Source organism: Procambarus clarkii, chromosome 52, assembly GCF_040958095.1.
Source record: "Procambarus clarkii isolate CNS0578487 chromosome 52, FALCON_Pclarkii_2.0, whole genome shotgun sequence".
NCBI classification, from domain to species: Eukaryota; Metazoa; Arthropoda; class Malacostraca; order Decapoda; family Cambaridae; genus Procambarus; species Procambarus clarkii.
The window spans coordinates 6,205,656-6,224,791 of NC_091201.1; the positions used below are offsets into that span (position 1 = coordinate 6,205,656).

Consider the following 19,136-nt stretch of genomic DNA (forward strand, 5'->3'; position numbering starts at 1 on the left):
GACACACAAAACACAAGTAAATTAAACAATGAGATTTTAATTACGTTAGAAAAGCAAAACATGAATAAAATGGACATAAAATTCGTATCATAAAATCAATCAATCAAAATAATAAGAATAATCAAATGACAAAATGAAAAGTTACGTTAAGACAAGTGAGTAATAACAAGTGAACAATATACAATCAGATAAGAGGTGCAGGAATATTGGCTTTAAGCTGCCACCTCTCTTAGTACACGTAAGCCACAGCTTAGTCTACCAACGAGACGTGTTAACTTGTTGAAAGCACTGGATATTCTGAGGTCTGGCGGTCGTGTGGCCCCAGACATCAGGTAGTGTGGTGGGTGGAGGGCAGGTGCAACTGGACCCGCAGCCAATCAGCGATGAGCTGGCGACAGACAGGTAGTTTGGTGATTCGAGGTGGAGCAGGTGTTCCTGACTGCATACGTTTGCGCTCTGGCAAACCTTGGTGGTGTAGTTGTTGGATATTTCTTCCATAGTAGTTTTATATAGATGTATATATCGACGTATTTTGGAGGGAAGAGTAGGCTCAATCTCTTGAAGGAGATTATCGTCACAATATATATATATATATATATATATATATATATATATATATATATATATATATATATATATATATATATATATATATATATATATATATATATGTTACAGATCTTAGAGGTCAGCTGCCAAATCATTACCTTTGCCCTGAGGTCGTGATGAGGCGTTTCCTCTGTGGATGGCAACACTCTGGCAGATGAAACAGGATACTGGGTGTTCGGAGGTGTTGCGTCCCCCCAACACAGACTTAACTGCTCAGTTCATTCACGAACTTTTGCAGGCAGGCTGCACGAGGGGGCGGGGAAGGGGGGGGGGCGGGGCGGGGCGGGGTCATCGTGGCTTACCTCACCAAACTGCAGCGTTGGTGAGGCAAGATCCTTGAGAGTATTTTCTCCCTTACCTCCAGTGTCCGTAATGTGTGTATGTATGCTTTGTGTATGTGCATACATGTGATTATTGTCGTGTATTTACACGTACAGGCTATTCCAGGAGGTTTCGTACCCTTGAGGCTGTATACACCGGTAATCAACACCAGAATTCAATTTCGAGCTTACAGGTGTTTGCAGGCGATGAGTCACAAGAACGTGGCTGAAGTATGTTGACCAGACCACACACTAGAAGTTGAAGGGACGACGACGTTTCGGTCCGTCCTGGACCATTCTCAAGTCGATTGTGAGAATGAGATTGTGACAATCGACTTGAGAATGGTCCAGGACGGACCGAAACGTCGTCGTCCCTTCAACTTCTAGTGTGTGGTGTGGTCAACTTACAGGTGTTTGATGGTGCTCCATTAACCATATAACTCAACACTTGCAACAACACACAAGTAATATTTAACACACAGAACTCTTCCCCCTATAAAAGAATCGAACCAAGGCTAGCCAAGTAGCAAGCCGATATGGTAACCACTACACCACCGCTGATCGTTAAGAGGGCTGTCAGACGGTCGGCTCTATCCCACGGCTCACACGCCCCAACCACACCAGCTGATGGTGACAGATCTCACACACGTTCGAGCCCCATGTATGACCACTCACATGCATGGTTGCAGGTCAAACAGATTGTTCGTGACCGGGCCCAGGTCACAGAGAGCCACGGTTGGTGTGCGTGACCGGGCTCAGGTCACAAAGGGTCATGGCTGGTGTACCAGAGGTCAGGGGTCACCTCAGCGCGTCAGGAGATTTTATGACCATCGCGGTCATCGAGGTCAGGCCCTGGGGTGCCAGGCTCTGGGGTGCCAGGCCCTGGGGTGCCAGGCGCTGGGGTGCCAGGCGCTGGGATGCCAGGCGCTGGGTGGCTAGGCGCTTGGGTGCAAGGCGCTGGGGTGCCAGGCTCTGGGGTGCCAGGCGCTGGGGTGATAGGTGCTGGGGTGCCAGGCCCTGGAGTGCCAGGCTCTGGGGTACCAGTCGCTGGGGTGCCAGGCGCTGGGGGGCTAGGCGCTGGGGGGCCACGCACTGGGGCGCCAGGCGCTGGGGTGCCAGGCGCTGGGGTGCCAGGCGGTGGGGGGCTAGGCGCTGGGGGGCTAAGCCCTAGGGTGCCAGGCGCTGGGGTGCTAGGCGCTGGGGTGCTAAGCGCTGGGGTGCCAGGCGCTGGGGTGCCAGGCCCTGGAGTGATAGGCCCTGAAGTGCCAGGCTCTGGGGTGCCAGGCGCTGAAGTGCCAGGCATTGGGGTGCCAGGCGCTGAAGTGCCAGGCCCTGGAGTGCCAGGCCCTGGGGTGCCAGGCTCTGGGGTGCCAGGCTCTGGGGTGCCAGGCGCTAAGTACCAGGTGCTGGGGTGCTAGGCTCTGGGGTGCCAGGCTCTGGGGTGACAGGCGCTGGGGTACCAGGTGCTGGGGTGCCAGGCGCATAGGTGCCAGGCCCTGGGGTGCCAGTCGCTGGGGGGTACCAGGCGCTGGGGTGCCAGGCCCTGGGGTGCCAGGCGATGGGGTGCCAAGCCCTGGAGTGCCAGGCGCTGGGGTTCCAGGCACATGGGTGCCAGGCGCTGGGGTGCCAGGCCGTGGGGTGCCAGACGCTGGGGTGCCAGGCCGTGGGGTGCCAGGTGCTGGGGTGCCAGGCCGTGGGGTGCCAGGCCCTGGGGTGCCAGGCGCTGGGGTGCCAGGCGCTGGGGGTGCCAGGCCCTGGGGTGCCAGGCACCTGGGGTTCCAGGCCCTGGGGTGCCAGGCGCTGGGGTGCCAGGCGCTGGGGTGCCAGGCTCTGGGGTGCTAGGCTCTGGAGTGCCAGGCGCTGGGGTGCTAGGCGCTGGGGTGCAAGGCGCTGGGGTGCGCGCTGGGGTGCCAGGCGCTGGGGTGCCAGGCGCTGGGGTGCCAGGCGCTGGGGTGCCAGGCGCTGGGGTGCTAGGCGCTGGGGTGCCAGGCGCTGGGGTGCCAGGCCTTGGAGTGCCAGGCGCTGGGGTGCCAGACGCTGGGGTGCCAGGCCGTGGGGTGCCAGGTGCTGGGGTGCCAGGCCGTGGGGTGCCAGGCCCTGGGGTGCCAGGAGATGGGGTGCCAGACGCTGGGGGTGCCAGGCGCTGGGGTGCCAGGTGCTGGGGTGCCAGGTGCTGGGGTGCCAGGCTCTGTGGCAACCATGTACAAGGCTCTGTTGCAACCATGTACAAGGCTCTATAACTCTATATGATCCATCTTTATTTCATCCATGCAGTTCCTTGCTTTGCGTGATGTATGATGTATACGTCTCCCACGTTGGTATGTATACTGTATGACCCCGCGCCGAGGGGGGGGGGGGGGGGCTGGTAAACAAGGAGCGGTCAGGGAATTCCAAATTACGGTTAGTCACAATGTGATTGTTGTGTGCTCTAAATACTTCCTGGGCAACACGCGAGGACAATTACACGCACGCACGCACGCACGCAAGGTCTGGCTTGGTGTTGTGTGTGTGTACTTCACTAGTTGTGCTTGCGGGGGTTGAGCTCTGGTTCATTGGTCCCGCCTCTCAACTGTTAATCAACTGGTGTACAGGTTCCTGAGCCTATTGGGCTCTATCATATCTACATTTAAAACTGTGTATGGAGTCAGCCTCCACCACATCACTGCCTAATGTATTCCGTCTGTTAACTACTCTGACACTGAAAAAGTTCCTTCTAACGTCCCTGTGGCTCATGTGGGTACTCAGTTTCCACCTGTATCTCCTTGTTCGCGTACCACCAGTATTGAATAGTTTATCCTTATATACCTTATCAATACCTCTGAGAATTTTGTAGGTAGTGATCATGTCTCCCCTGAATCCTCTGTCTTCCAGCAACGTGAAGTACAGTTCACGCAGCCTTTCCTCATACCTCATGCCTCTTAGTTCTGGGACTAGTCTAGTGGCATACCTCTGAACTTTTTCCAGCTTCGTCTTGTGCTTGACAAGGTACGGGCTCCATGCTGGGGCCGCATACTCCAGGATTGGTCTTACATATGTGGTGTACAAGGTTCTGAAGGATTCCTTACACAGGTTCCTGAAGGCTGTTCTGATGTTAGCCAGCTTCTCTTACGCCACAGTTGTTATTCTTTAGATGTGGGCTCCAGGAAACTGGTTTGGCATGAAATCAACTCCTAGATCTTTCTCTCTGTTCCGTGAATGACTTCATCTCCCATTCGGTATCCAGGCTCTGGCCTCCTATTTCCTCCTCCTAGTTTCATTACCTTACATTTACTTGGGTTGAACTTTAGTAGCCATTTGTTGGGTCATTTCTTCAGTTTGTCAGTTCGTCAAGAGAAAAGAACGGTGAACGAACAGGAAATGAAACTGAGGATATGAGCAGACAAATTCACTACAAATGACAAGGAAGTGTGCAAAGAACTCAATAAGAAATTCCAGGAGGTCTTCACAGTAAAGCATGGGAAGTCCCAGATATTTAGGAGAGGGAATATCTAACCAATCACCACTAATTGAGTTTGTGGTTACCACTGGGGAGGTGAGGAAGCATCTGCAAGAGTATGAAGTGACAAAGGCTATAGGCCCGGATGGAATCTCATCATGGATACTAAAGGAAGGAAGGAGCAGAAGCTCTGTGCCTGCCACTCGCCATGATGTATAACAAATCACTGGTACAGGCGAACTGCCAAAAATTTGGAAGACGGCCAATGTAGTCCCGATATACAAGAAAGGTGATAGACAGGAGGCACTGAACTACAGGCCTGTGTCACTAACTTGCATACCATGTTAGGTGACAGAGAAGATTTCGCGAGAAAAGCTAGTGGAACAGCTGGAGCGTAAGAACTTGTATCACAGCATCAATATGGGTTCAGGGATGGCAGATCACGCCTCACAGGATTGATTGAATTCTATGACAAGGCAACAAAAATCAGGCAAGACAGAGAGGGGTGGGCAGACTGAATATTTTTGGATTGCCAGAAAGCCTTTGACACAGTACCACATAAGAAACTAGTGCACAAACTGGAGATGCAGGCAGGAGTGAAAGGGTAGGTACTCCACTGGATAAGGGAGTTCTTAAGCAACAGAACAGAGAGAGTCACTGTGAGGGGTGAGGTCTCGGAGTGGCGAGACGTCACCAGTGGAGTCCCACAGGGATCAGTTCTTGGACCTATACTTTTCCTGATATATGCAAATGATCTCTCAGAGGGAACAGACTCGTTCCTCTCAATGTTTGCTGATGATGCAAAAATTATGAGGATTAAGACAGAGGAAGATAGCATGAAGCTACAAGATGACCTAAAGAAACTGAAGGAATAGTCAAACTAAACTTCAACCCAAGTAAGTGTAAGGTAATTAAACTAGGTGGCGGAAATAAGAGGCCAGAGCCTGGATACCGAATGGGAGATGAGGTTCTTCACGAAACGGACAGAGAGAAAGATCTTGGAGTTGATATCACGCCAATCCTGTTTCCTAAAGCCCACATCAAAATAATAACATCGGCGGCGTATGGGAAACTGGCTAACATCAGAACAGCCTTCAGTAACCTGTGTAAGGAATCTTTCAGAACCTTGTATGCTACGTATGTAAGACCAATCCTGGAGTATGTGGCCCCAGCATGGTGCCCGTACCTTGTCAAGCACAAGACGAAGCTGGAAAAAGTTCAAAGGTATGCCACTAGGCTAGTCCCAGAACTAAGAAGCATGAGTTACTAGGAAAGGCTGAGGGAACTGCACCTCACGTCGCTGGAAGACAGAAGAGTAAGGGGAGACATGATCAAAATTCTCAGGGAAATTGACAGGATAGACATGGATGGATTATTTAACACGGGTGGTACACGCACAAAGGGACACAGGTGGAAGCTGAGTACCCAAATGAGCCACAAAGACATTACAATGAACTTTTTCAGTGTCAGAGTAGTTAACGGTGGAATGCATTAGGCAGTGATGTGGTGGAGGCTGACTCCATACACAGATTCAAATGTAGATATGATAGAGCCCAGTAGGCTCAGGAATCTGTACAGCAGTTGATTGACAGTTGAGAGGCGGGACCAAAGAGCGAAAGCTCAACCCCCGCAAGCACAACTAGGTGAGTGCAACCCCACCAACACACACAGGGAGCAGGTGGCTGAGGGGACAGAATGCTTGATACGTAGTCATGTGGCCCGGGATCGATTCCTGGGGCCCGCAGAAACAAATGGCCAAAGTTTCTTTCACCCTGATGCACCTGTTACCGAGCAGTAAATAGATACCTGTGAGTTAGACAGGTGTTACGGGTTGCTTTCTTGTGTGTGGGGGGGGGGGAGTGGGGGGCGAACAAATTAGTTAGTAGTTAGTAGCAGTTAATTGACAGTTGAGAGGCGGGCCGAAAGAGCAGAGCTCAACCCCCGCAAGCAAAACTAGGTGAATACACACACACACACACACACACACAGGTATGAGCTACGAGGAGAGACTACGGGAATTAAACCTCACTTCGCTGGAAGACAGAAGAGATAGGGGGGACATGATCACCACATTCAAGATTCTCAAGGGAATTGATAGGGTAGATAAAGACAGTCTATTTAACACAAGGGCAACACGCACAAGGGGACACAGGTGGAAACTGAGTGCCCAAATGAGCCACAGAGATATTAAAAAGAACTTTTTTAGTGTCAGAGTGGTTGACAAATGGAATGCATTAGGGGGTGATGTGGTGGAGGCTGACTCCATACACAGTTTCAAATGTAGATATGACAGAGCCCGATAGGCTCAGGAATCTGTACACCTGTTGATTGACGGTTGAGAGGCGGGACGAAAGAGCCAGAGCTCAACCCCCGCAAACACAACTAGGTGAGTACAACTAGGTGAGTACACACGCGCGCGCGCATGTAATCTTCCTCAATAGTCCGTACTCCATTTGTCTCAGTTAGTAGTGGCCTTAATAACCTTTATAGGTCAGGTGGTCCACGCTCGTAATTCGCACTAAAGCACATTGCCCCACTTACGCTTCCTTCGGGCTCACCATAGCCTGTGCTACTTGGAACTTTTTGTTCCAAGTAGCTGAATCTAAAACAACAACACTGATACGCTCCAAGATATAGTGAAAGTTAAAAAGTTATCTACTCCAGAAATGATCGGTTATTTGCATTTCATAATCGTTGGTGAAACAATAAATGTTGACCTTCAAAACCATATTGTAATGTAGTTATTGAATCAAAAAAATTGTTGTTAAATGTGTCCAGGATATGGAGCTGATAGTCTAGGCCAGGGATGGACAACCTTTCTAAGTTTGCGCACCAGGAAACAAAAAAAGTAGTTTGCGTGCCATATTTGGCACGCATGCCAAGGGTTGCCCACCCCTAGTCTAGGGCCTTAATACCGTCACATGAAAAACTATTTCAAATCCTTGATAAGATCTGCTTAATTAATATAATTTCTACTTTATATACCAAACTATAAATCACTAACATTTACTATTTACAAATGCTTGTACCAATGTCTCAAGAGGCAGTTGTTAAGGTGGCCAGTTAAGCTAAGCGTGACCGCCAGGCAGACTGGTAGAATGAGAGCAGAACTGTTAACTGGAGCAGAAACTCTCCGCATTGTTTGCAGTCAGGATAGGCTTCCCGTGGCCATGGTCTCCTTCCGCGCGTGGGTTCCCTGTGGACATGTTGTGGGTTGTGTTCCACCTCACTAACTGTTGCCAAAACCCTGCCCAGTATTTCAGTATTAAAACCCAACAAAGGAATAATATATATATATATATATATATATATATATATATATATATATATATATATATATATATATATATATATATATATATATATATATTATTCACTTACAAATATATATATATATATATATATATATATATATATATATATATATATATATATATATATATATATATATATATATATATATATATATATATATATATTATTAAATATGACCGAAAAAGTATGATTAATAATTCTAACACGAATTTTCTCAATCTTTCGTACATTACGCTTCACTGTTAGAGGTAAATCAAAAATCAATTCTCCAAAATTCATTTTTATTTCTAGTCTGACGCGACACGGGCGCGTTTCGTAAAACTTATTACATTTTCAAAGACTTTAGTTAACAAATACACAACTGAATAGAAATTACGTATCTCCGTTTTTATATCTACATTTGAGTGAGGTGGAAGGGGTGATGTGGCATTAACACAAGACAGAACAAAATGTGGTATTAATAGGGTATTAATTTCATCAACACAAGACAGAACAAGAGTATTAATAGGGTATTAATTTCATCAACACAAGACAGAACACGTAACAATGGATATTGAATAGAAGTGTTTGTAGAAAGCCTATTGGTCCATATTTCTTGATGCTTCTATATTGGAGCGGAGTCTTGAGGTGGGTAGAATATAGTTGTGCAATAATTGGCTGTTGATTGCTGGTGTTGACTTCTTGATGTGTAGTGCCTCGCAAACGTCAAGCCGCCTGCTATCGCTGTATCTATCGATGATTTCTGTGTTGTTTACTAGGATTTCTCTGGCGATGGTTTGGTTGTGGGAAGAGATTATATGTTCCTTAATGGAGCCCTGTTGCTTATGCATCGTTAAACGCCTAGAAAGAGATGTTGTTGTCTTGCCTATATACTGGGTTTTTTGGAGCTTACAGTCCCCAAATGGGCATTTGAAGGCATAGACGACGTTAGTCTCTTTTAAAGCGTTCTGTTTTGTGTCTGGAGAGTTTCTCATGAGTAGGCTGGCCGTTTTTCTGGTTTTATAGTAAATCGTCAGTTGTATCCTCTGATTTTTGTCTGTAGGGATAACGTTTCTATTAACAATATCTTTCAGGACCCTTTCCTCCGTTTTATGAGCTGTGGAAAAGAAGTTCCTGTAAAATAGTCTAATAGGGGGTATAGGTGTTGTGTTAGTTGTCTCTTCAGAGGTTGCATGGCTTTTCACTTTCCTTCTTATGATGTCTTCGACGAAACCATTGGAGAAGCCGTTATTGACTAGGACCTGCCTTACCCTACAGAGTTCTTCGTTGACTTGCTTCGTTGTCAGACCACGGAGGAAAATGAAACAGGAATTTCCTTAAGTACTTTCGTATATTAATACATCTTCAGAAGGAGTGATATATATATATATATATATATATATATATATATATATATATATATATATATATATATATATATATATATTGGTAGCAGTCTTTCCTGTAGACATATATTATTAAATATGACCGAAAAAGTAAGATTAATAATTCTAACACTTTTTCGGTCATTTAAATGAAATGCAGGTATAAAATCGAAGATGTTTAAGCTCTGTTCAGTTATAGCTGTGTGTGTGTAAACTAAAGTCTTTGAAAATGTAATAAGTTTTACGAAACGCGCTCAAGTGTCGCATCAGACTAGAAATAAAAATGAATTTTGGAGAATTGATTTTTCAGTTACCATCAACAGTGAAAAAATATAAGAAACATTGAGAAAATTCGTGTTAGAATTATTAATCTTACTTTTTCGGTCATATATAATAATATATATATAATAATATATATATTATATATATATATATATATATATATATATATATATATATATATATATATATATATATTATAATAATATATATATTATATATATATATATATATATATATATATATATATATATGGCACTCTGGCAGGCACACAAGATTCCCTGCTGGAAGACCTACAGCTGGTGAAGACACGGGGGGAGTCCATGGGTCTCGTTCTTTACCCCTCCAAGTGCGAAATTATTGCATCCAGTGAAGTAATTATGAGAGCAGTGAAATCAGTTTTACCAGAAGCCTCAGTCGTTAAACCTACCGACAGCACACTACTGGGAGCACCTCTGGGCCACAATGCCATTGCTGCAGTCCTTGACGAAAAGTTTAGAGACCTAAAGAGGATGGAAGAGAGAATTGGGGACTTGGACTCCCACGATGCCCTCTACCTTCTCACAAAGTGCCTTACCTTGCCCAGGCTAACATACTTCTTAAGGTGTGCACCAAGTTTTGGCAACCCACTTCTACATCAATATGATGAGCTCCTCAGGTCAATATTCAGGAAGGCGCTCAACCTAGATTTAGATGACAGTCAGTGGGACCAAGCAACACTACCAGTGAGATTTGGAGGGATAGGCATACGAAAGGCAACTGAGGTAGCACTTCCAGCATTCTTATCCTCATGTACAGCAGCCAACGAATTGGTAGGGCAGATCCTACCAGAGCGTATGAGAGAGACAGCGGGAACTCGTGATCAAACGTTCATCGAAGCAGCCAGACAATGGGACACCATTGCACACCCTCAACCCCGACCACAAGTCCCAAAAGACCACAAGCAGGCCCACTGGGATAGCCCCATAATGGAAAAGACTGTCACAGCAATGATTGACAACGCTGAAGCTGAAAACAAAGCCCGCCTCCTAGCGGTAACAGCACCCCACGCCGGGGATTTTTTATTTGCTGTGCCCAATGCAGCCCTGGGAACTCGCCTCAGTCATGACGCTCTCCGCATTGGAGTTGCCCTTCGCCTTGCCGCCCCGATCCTCACCGAACATAGGTGCATCTGCGGAACTGCGATGGCAGACCAATATGGTCGTCATGGTCTGGTATGTCGTAAATCACAGGGTAAAATTGCAAGACATGAAGAAGTCAACGACATCATCAAGAGGAGCCTCGCCACAGCCCCGCTGCCCGGCACAAAGAGAACCACACTTATCCAGACCTAACGACCCTCAGAAGCGCCCTGATGAGGTCACCTTGCTACCTTGGAAGGATGGTAAGCAAGTGGTATGGGACTACACGTGCGCTGCCACACTGGCCAGTACCTACCTCCACTACAGCACACGTGAAAGCGGTGGTGCTGCTTCTTTCAGGGAATCGCAGAAAATTATTAAATACAGAGGTCTAGCACACTGCTACAGCTTTGTTCCGATCGGCTCGGAGACCCTCGGTTCGTGGGGAAAATGTGCATTGAAGTTCCTGAAGGAATTGGGGGACAAATTGATCAGCGCTAAAAAAGACCAGAGAGCAAAAAGTTTCTTGTTCCAGCGCCTCAGTGTTGCGATTCAGAGGGGAAATGCCTATTGCGTCTTGGGCACTAGTCCAGCTTCAGAGGAATTCGAAGAAGTGTTTGACTTGCAACAATGATCGAACCCGTCTGTGACATTCATCAATGTTTCCCATTGTTGTGTTCTTCAAGAGATCCATAACCTTTAATCACCTTTTAGCATTATTATTTTTGTATCAACCCATGTATATCTTGTAACCATCAAATGCATAATAAAGCACAAAAAATAAAAAAGGAAGGGGGTGGTAGGAGAAAAGCACACAGAAACTGTATTGGAGGGGATCGAAACATTCCCTCTAATGCGTTATGCGTGGTTTCCTCCGAGGCTATGGGTCCCCCTTCTTCCAGCTAGAGGTGGTACTCCCTTCTATATAAAAGAAAAAAAAAAAAAAAATATATATATATATATATATATATATATATATATATATATATATATATATATATATATATATATATATGTATATATATATATATATATATATATATATATATATATATATATATATATATATATATATATATTTATATATATTTATATATATATATATATATATATATATATATATATATATATATATATATATATATATATATATATATATATATATATATATACTCCTTATGTCCCTTGCGCCTTCAGCCTGAAGTCTCCAAAGGAATTTGTTGACTTACTGCGGGGCACACGGGCCACAGGGATAAGAGCCTCGTTGGATGTAGAATCCCTGTTTACCAACGTACTTGTGGACGAGACAATCGGGATGATAGCCGACAGAGTGTATCGTGATCCGGCCTGCACTCCTCTTGACATACCAGAAAACATTCTGAGGAAACTACTCCAAGCTTGTACTAAAGAGGCACCCTTCTTGAGCCCGGATGGGCACATGTATAAGCAAGTAGATGGGGTCGCCATGGGTTCCTCCCTAGGTGTCCTGTTTGCAAACTTCTACATGGGTACCATCGAGCAAAAAGTCTTAGTCGAAATGAACTTGAAACCGGCCATATACTGCAGGTATGTTGACGACATTTTTACACAGGTACCTGATGTCAGACATCTGCAGGAGCTGAAGGAGGCATTTGAGCAGAGTTCTGTGCTGCGTTTCACTTACGAGATGGAAAAGGATGGGAAGCTGCCCTTTCTAGATGTAACAGTCATGGAAAAGAGCGGAGGTTTCCACAGTGCAGTCTACACTAAGGAAACGAACATAGGAATGTGCCTAAATGCCAACAGCGACTGCCCAGACAGGTACAAGAGGAGTGTTGTTAACGCTTATGTCGACCGTGCTCTCAGCCACAGCTCAGAATGGAAGCAAGTCGATGAAGAACTCTGTAGGGTAAGGCAGGTCCTAGTCAACAACGGCTTCTCCAATGGTTTCGTCGAAGACATCATAAGAAGGAAAGTGAAACGCCATGCAACCTCTGAAGAGACAACCAACACAACACCTATACCCCCTATTAGACTATTTTACAGGAACTTCTTTTCCACAGCTCATAAAACGGAGGAAAGGGTCCTGAAAGATATTGTTAATAGAAACGTTATCCCTACAGACAAAAATCAGAGGATACAACTGACGATTTACTATAAAACCAGAAAAACGGCCAGCGTACTCATGAGAAACTCTCCAGACACAAAGCAGAACGCTTTAAAAAAGACCAACGTCGTCTATGCCTTCAAATGCCCTCTTGGGGACTGTAAGCTCCAAAAAACCCAGTATATAGGCAAGACAACAACATCTCTTTCTAGGCGTTTAACGATGCATAAGCAACAGGGCTCCATTAAGGAACATATAATCTCTTCCCACAACCAATCCATCGCCAGAGAAATCCTAGTAAACAACACAGAAATCATCGATAGATACAGCGATAGTAGGCGGCTTGACGTCTGCGAGGCTCTACACATCAAGAAGTCAACACCAGCAATCAACAGCCAATTAATGCACAACTATATTCTACCCACCTCAAGACTCCGCTCCAATGTAGAAGTATCAAGAAATATGGGCCAATAGGCTTTCTACAAATCACTTCCATTCAATACTCATTGTTTCGTGTTCTGTCTTGTGTTTAGGAATTTAATACCCTATTAATACCACTTCACTCAAATGTAGATATAAACAAATCGAAGATGTGTAAGTTCTATTCAGTTGTGTATGTGTAAGCTAAAGTCTTTGAAAATGTAATAAGTTTTACGAAACGCGCTCAAGTGTCGCGTCAGACTAGAAATAAAAATGAATTTTGGAGAATTGATTTTTGAATTATCACCAACAGTGAAAAGAAACGTACGAAAGATCGAGAAAATTCGTGTTAGAATTATTAATCTTACTTTTTCGGTCATATTTAATAATATATGTCTACAGGAAAGACTGCTACCAAAATATACTAATATATATATATATATATATATATATATATATATATATATATATATATATATATATATATATATATATATATATATATATATATATATATATATATATATATATGTCGTACCTAGGAGCCAGAACGCACTTCTCAGATTACTATGCAAGGCCCGATTTGCCTAATAAGCCAAGTTTTCATGAATTAATGTTTTTTCGACTACCTAACCTATCCTAACCTAACTTTTTCGGCTACCTAACCTAATCTAACCTATAAAGATAGGTTAGGTTAGGTAGGGATGGTTAGGTTTGGTCATATATCTACGTTAATTTTAACTCCAATAAAAAAAATTGACCTCATACATAATGAAATGGGTAGCTTTATGTTACGGCCCTATTGGGTCGCAACTGGGTTCTTCTCTCATATTATTAGAGTTTGGGTATCCGGCCCCAAGTTAGTAGTGGCTTTCAAGGGATGTGTTCTGTAACGCAAGTAAATTAAAGGGGAAAGGGATACTAATGCACTAATTTAAATATATATATATTCCACCACCATAAATAAATATCTCACAGTCACTCGCTGGGTCTATAACTACACTTATGTACAATAACTTGTCTTCCTCTGAAGACTCAGGATGTTTCACGGTGCTCACGATGAGTAGTCCTGGTTCTCTTCTTTGTGGCCCATGATGAATCCTTCGATTCTCTAGGCGAATCTACCCTGGCCACAGGCCAGCCAAATCACAGTCCCACTGGGTGTACCATCGTGGAGGCCTTCAACCACAAATCCAGCCTGTAGCTGGCAGGTTCCAATCAGCTCCGCTGCGTAGGCCACTCCACGACCGATACTAGGGTTGCGAGCCCTAGGCAGGAGCCTCGTGTGATTCCGCTGATCACTCTCCTCTCTCAACACCCCAGTAGCTAGTCTTCTCCACCAGTCAGCCCCGGGTACGACAATTCCTGGTTCTGCCACGTCACAGGCAGGCTAACACAACAGTGTTCATCCGGGGGGTGACTCACAGCTTCTGCAGTAAACACGTGGAAATACTATGGCTGCCTTGGGTAGACTGCCCCATCGTCCAATACAGCAGTCCCAGGTCGACTCTGTAATCAGACACGTCATCAGTACTAGTTACACTCTAGGGCACCTCACTTACCGGCTTAGACACAAACGTTCACCTATCCACTCCATAGATGGCGTTTCTGTCTAAGCGTCACCTCACCAGAGGTCAGCAGCGGCTATGTCACGAGCTGATTAAGACGGGAATCCAGCCCCTGTGGCCGGTATACCCCATCCTCACTAGATGGCGTCGTCCATTTGGAGGGGGTTTCGGGAGCTGACCCACAGATGGCGTTGTCGTCACCGCTCCGACGCTGGGCTCGGGTCCGTAACACTTTATCATTTCATAAGAAAAAAATTAGAGAAAATATATTAATTCAGGAAAACTTGGCTTATTAGGCAAATCGGGCCTTGCATAGTAGGCTGAGAAGTGCGTTCTAGCTACTAGGTATGACATATATATATATATATATATATATATATATATATATATATATATATATATATATATATATATATATATATATGACCGAAAAAGTAAGATTAATAATTCTAACACGAATTTTCTCAACCTTTCGTACATTTCTTTTCACTGTTGGTGGTAATTCAAAAATCAATTCTCCAAAATTCATTATTATTTCTAGTCTGACGCGACACTTGAGCGCGTTTCGTGAAACTTATTACATTTTCAAAGACTTTAGTTTACACATACACAACTGAATAGAACTTTCACATCTCCGATTTGTTTATATCTACATTTGAGTGAGGTGGATAGGGTGAGGTGGTATTAATAGGGTATTAAATTCATCAACACAAGACAGAACACGAAACAATGGGTATTGAATAGAAGTGATTGTAGAAAGCCTATTGGTCCATATTTCTTGATATGGACCAATAGGTCCATATTTCTTGATATGGACCAACATTATATGGAGAACCTATGGCAATTCCACGACCAAGAGATGACTTCCTGAACCTTGCAGGAATTAACCTCACTGAGGACCAAATCACTCTCCTACATCTGAGCATAAACTGTCACGTTATGTCCAGACCGAGTGAGATGGCCCGGAAAGTGGAGTTGGAAATTCTGTTGGACGACATATTCGACCTTGAGACACAAAAGAAGGTCACTACCAAAGATACCTTACAAGCAGAACTTATTGCGGAAGGAGGAAAGAATCGAGGCAATTACAGAAGCACCATACTGTCCCCCGAGCTCAAAGCGGCAGCTAAAAGCCTTCGTGAGAACAAGGAGATAGTTGTCAGGAGAGGTGACAAGTCGCCAATATATGTCATTCTTAAAAAAGACGAATATCTGGCGAAAATGAACCTCATACTCTCTGACCAAACTAAATTCCAAAGGGTAACGAAGGACACTACAGCCGAATTGAAAGCAAAGGTCAACAAACTGATCGAAACTGTGAACGCCAAGAAATCAGGACTCCACCTGCCAAAGATTATTGGGGAATATAAACCTGGATATGCGTATGGAAATGTCAAGACACACAAGCCTGGAAACCCACTTCGGCCAATCATTAGCCAGATACCCACACCCACGTACAGACTGGCGAAGCGACTCAACGGCCTGCTGACTCCTTATGTCCCTTGCGCCTTCAGCCTGAAGTCTCCAAAGGAATTTGTTGACTTACTGCGGGGCACACGGGCCACAGGGATAAGAGCCTCGTTGGACGTAGAATCACTGTTCACCAATGTACCTGTGGACGAGACAATCGGGATGATAGCCGACAGAGTGTATCGTGATCCAGCCTGTACTCCTCCTGACATACCAGAAAATATTCTAAGGAAACTACTCCAAGCTTGTACTAAAGAGGCACCCTTCTTGAGCCCGGATGGGCACATGTATAAGCAAGTAGATGGGGTTGCCATGGGTTCTCCCCTAGGTGTCCTGTTTGCAAACTTCTACATGGGTACCATCGAGCAAAAAGTCTTAGTCGAAATGAACTTGAAACCGGCCATATACTGCAGGTATGTTGACGACATTTTTACACAGGTACCTGATGTCAGACATCTGCAGGAGCTGAAGGAGGCATTTGAGCAGAGTTCCATGCTGCGTTTCACTTACGAGATGGAAAAGGATGGGAAGCTGCCCTTTCTAGATGTAACAGTCATGGAAAAGAGCGGAGGTTTCCACACTGCAGTCTACACTAAGGAAACGAACATAGGAATATGCCTAAATGCCAACAGCGACTGCCCAGACAGGTACAAGAGGAGTGTTGTTAACGCATATGTCGACCATGCTCTCAGCCACAGCTCAGAATGGAAGCAAGTCGACGAAGAACTCTGTAGGGTAAGGCAGGTCCTAGTCAACAACGGCTTCTCTAATGGTTTCGTCGAAGAAATCATAAGAAGGAAAGTGAAACGCCATGCAACCTCTGAAGAGACAACTAACACAACACCTATACCCCCTATTAGACTATTTTACAGGAACTTCTTTTCCACAGCTCATAAAACGGAGGAAAGGGTCCTGAAAGATATTGTTAATAGAAACGTTATCCCTACAGACAAAAATCAGAGGATACAACTGACGATTTACTATAAAACCAGAAAAACGGCCAGCCTACTCATGAGAAACTCTCCAGACACAAAGCAGAACGCTTTAAAAGAGACCAACGTCGACTATGCCTTCAAATGCCCTCTTGGGGACTGTAAGCTCCAAAAAACCCAGTATATAGGCAAGACAACAACATCTCTTTCTAGGCGTTTAACGATGCATAAGCAACAGGGCTCCATTAAGGAACATATAATCTCTTCCCACAACCAAACCATCGCCAGAGAAATCCTAGTAAACAACACAGAAATCATCGATAGATACAGCGATAGCAGGCGACTTGACGTTTGCGAAGCACTACAGATTAAGAAGTCAACACCAGCAATCAACAGCCAATTAATGCACAACTATATTCTACCCACCTCAAGACTCCGCTCCAATATAGAAGCATCAAGAAATATGGACCAATAGGCTTTCTACAATCACTTCTATTCAATACCCATTGTTTCGTGTTCTGTCTTGTGTTGATGAATTTAATACCCTATTAATACCACCTCACCCTATCCACCTCACTCAAATGTAGATATAAACAAATCGGAGATGCGTAAGTTCTATTCAGTTGTGTATGTGTAAACTAAAGTCTTTGAAAATGTAATAAGTTTTACGAAATGCGCTCAAGTGTAGCATCAGACTAGAAATAAAAATGAATTTTGGAGAATTGATTTTTGAATTACCACCAACAGTGAAAAGAAATGTACGAAAGATTGAGAAAATTCGTGTTAGAATTATTAATCTTACTTTTTCGGTCATATATAATAATATATGTCTACAGGAAAGACTGCTACCAAAATATACTAATATATATATATATATATATATATATATATATATATATATATATATATATATATATCCCATGATGAGTGTGTTATATTAAATGCCTTATATTATAATTCTGCTGCAACATAATTCTCAAGGTATTTAGCTACGTCATAGTTCCACCATAAGATAATCTTGCTAGACGTTGCAAGGAAGGCGCAATACTCACCGTCTGCCGCGTTAACGACAATCTCATAACAGTCAACATAACTCAACACCCAAATGAGTGAAAGTGTTCCAGCTCTCCTGGAGCGTGGCACGACAAGTACCAACAATGGCCCGAAACGTCCTCTCCTTCAGGTCATCAGTCTGTGTTTTGGTATATTTTCAGGACCTAAATTGAGACGTTTTCTCAACAATATTTCCGTTTTCTTCAGGGGGAAACAACATTTAAAATGACATTTTTTTCCACCCTTCGCCAAGTTGCTGATATTCTGGTTCCTTTCACAGGTGTGTGGTGTCCTTGTGCTGCTGGAGTCAGCGGGGAGCAGCCCGTTGGCCGACCACACCCTAGGCCTGCCGCCGGCTCCGCCCGCTAAGTATGCATTACATTATATTTAAGCTGTTAAACAATTTTCTCTTTGTTTCTTAGTTAGTCAATTCGGCTTTTGAAATGCTTGTAATCCATGCAAGTGTGTGTATGTGTGTTATTACCATTTTTGTACCGGCAGAATCGAGCTATTAGCTCTTGGACCCGTATGTGTGTGTGTGTACTCACCTAGTTGTACTCACCTAGTTGTGCTTGCGGGGGTTGAGCTCTGGCTCTTTGGTCCCGCCTCTCAACCGTCAATCAACAGGTGTACAGGTTCCTGAGCCAATTGGGCTCTATCATATCTACACTTGAAACTGTGTATGGAGTCAGCCTCCACCACATTGCTTCCGAATGCATTCCATTTGTCAACCACTCTGACACTAAAAAAGTTCTTTCTAATATCTCTATGGCTCATTTGGGCACTCAGTTTCCACCTGTGTTCCCTAGTGCGTGTGCCCCTTGTGTTAAATAGTCTATCTTTATCAACCCTGTCGATTCCCTTGAGAATCTTGAATGTGGTGATCATGTCCCCCCTAACTCTTCTGTCTTCCAACGAAGTGAGGTTCAATTCCCGTAGTCTCTCCTCGTAGCTCATTCCTCTCAGCTCGGGTACTAGTCTGGTGGCAAACCTTTGAACCTTTTCCAGTTTAGTCTTATGCATGACTAGATATGGACTCCATGCTGGAGCCGCATACTCCAGGATTGGTCTGACATATGTGGTATATAATGTTCTGAAAGATTCCTTACACAAGTTTCTAAAGGCCATTCTTATGTTAGCCAACCTGGCATATGCTGCTGATT

General features: G+C 44.4%; 1 long non-coding RNA gene across 1 annotated transcript in view; it reads left to right on the forward strand.

The window, feature by feature from the left end:
* The window catches only part of LOC138349759 (uncharacterized), a 56,523-nt gene extending 38,181 nt beyond the window's left edge, over positions 1 to 18,342 (forward strand). The window contains exon 3 of the long non-coding RNA XR_011222679.1: positions 18,254 to 18,342. This is a non-coding gene — a long non-coding RNA (uncharacterized lncRNA). The remainder of the gene's footprint in view (positions 1 to 18,253) is intronic.
* The last annotated feature ends 794 nt before the right edge of the window (positions 18,343 to 19,136 follow it).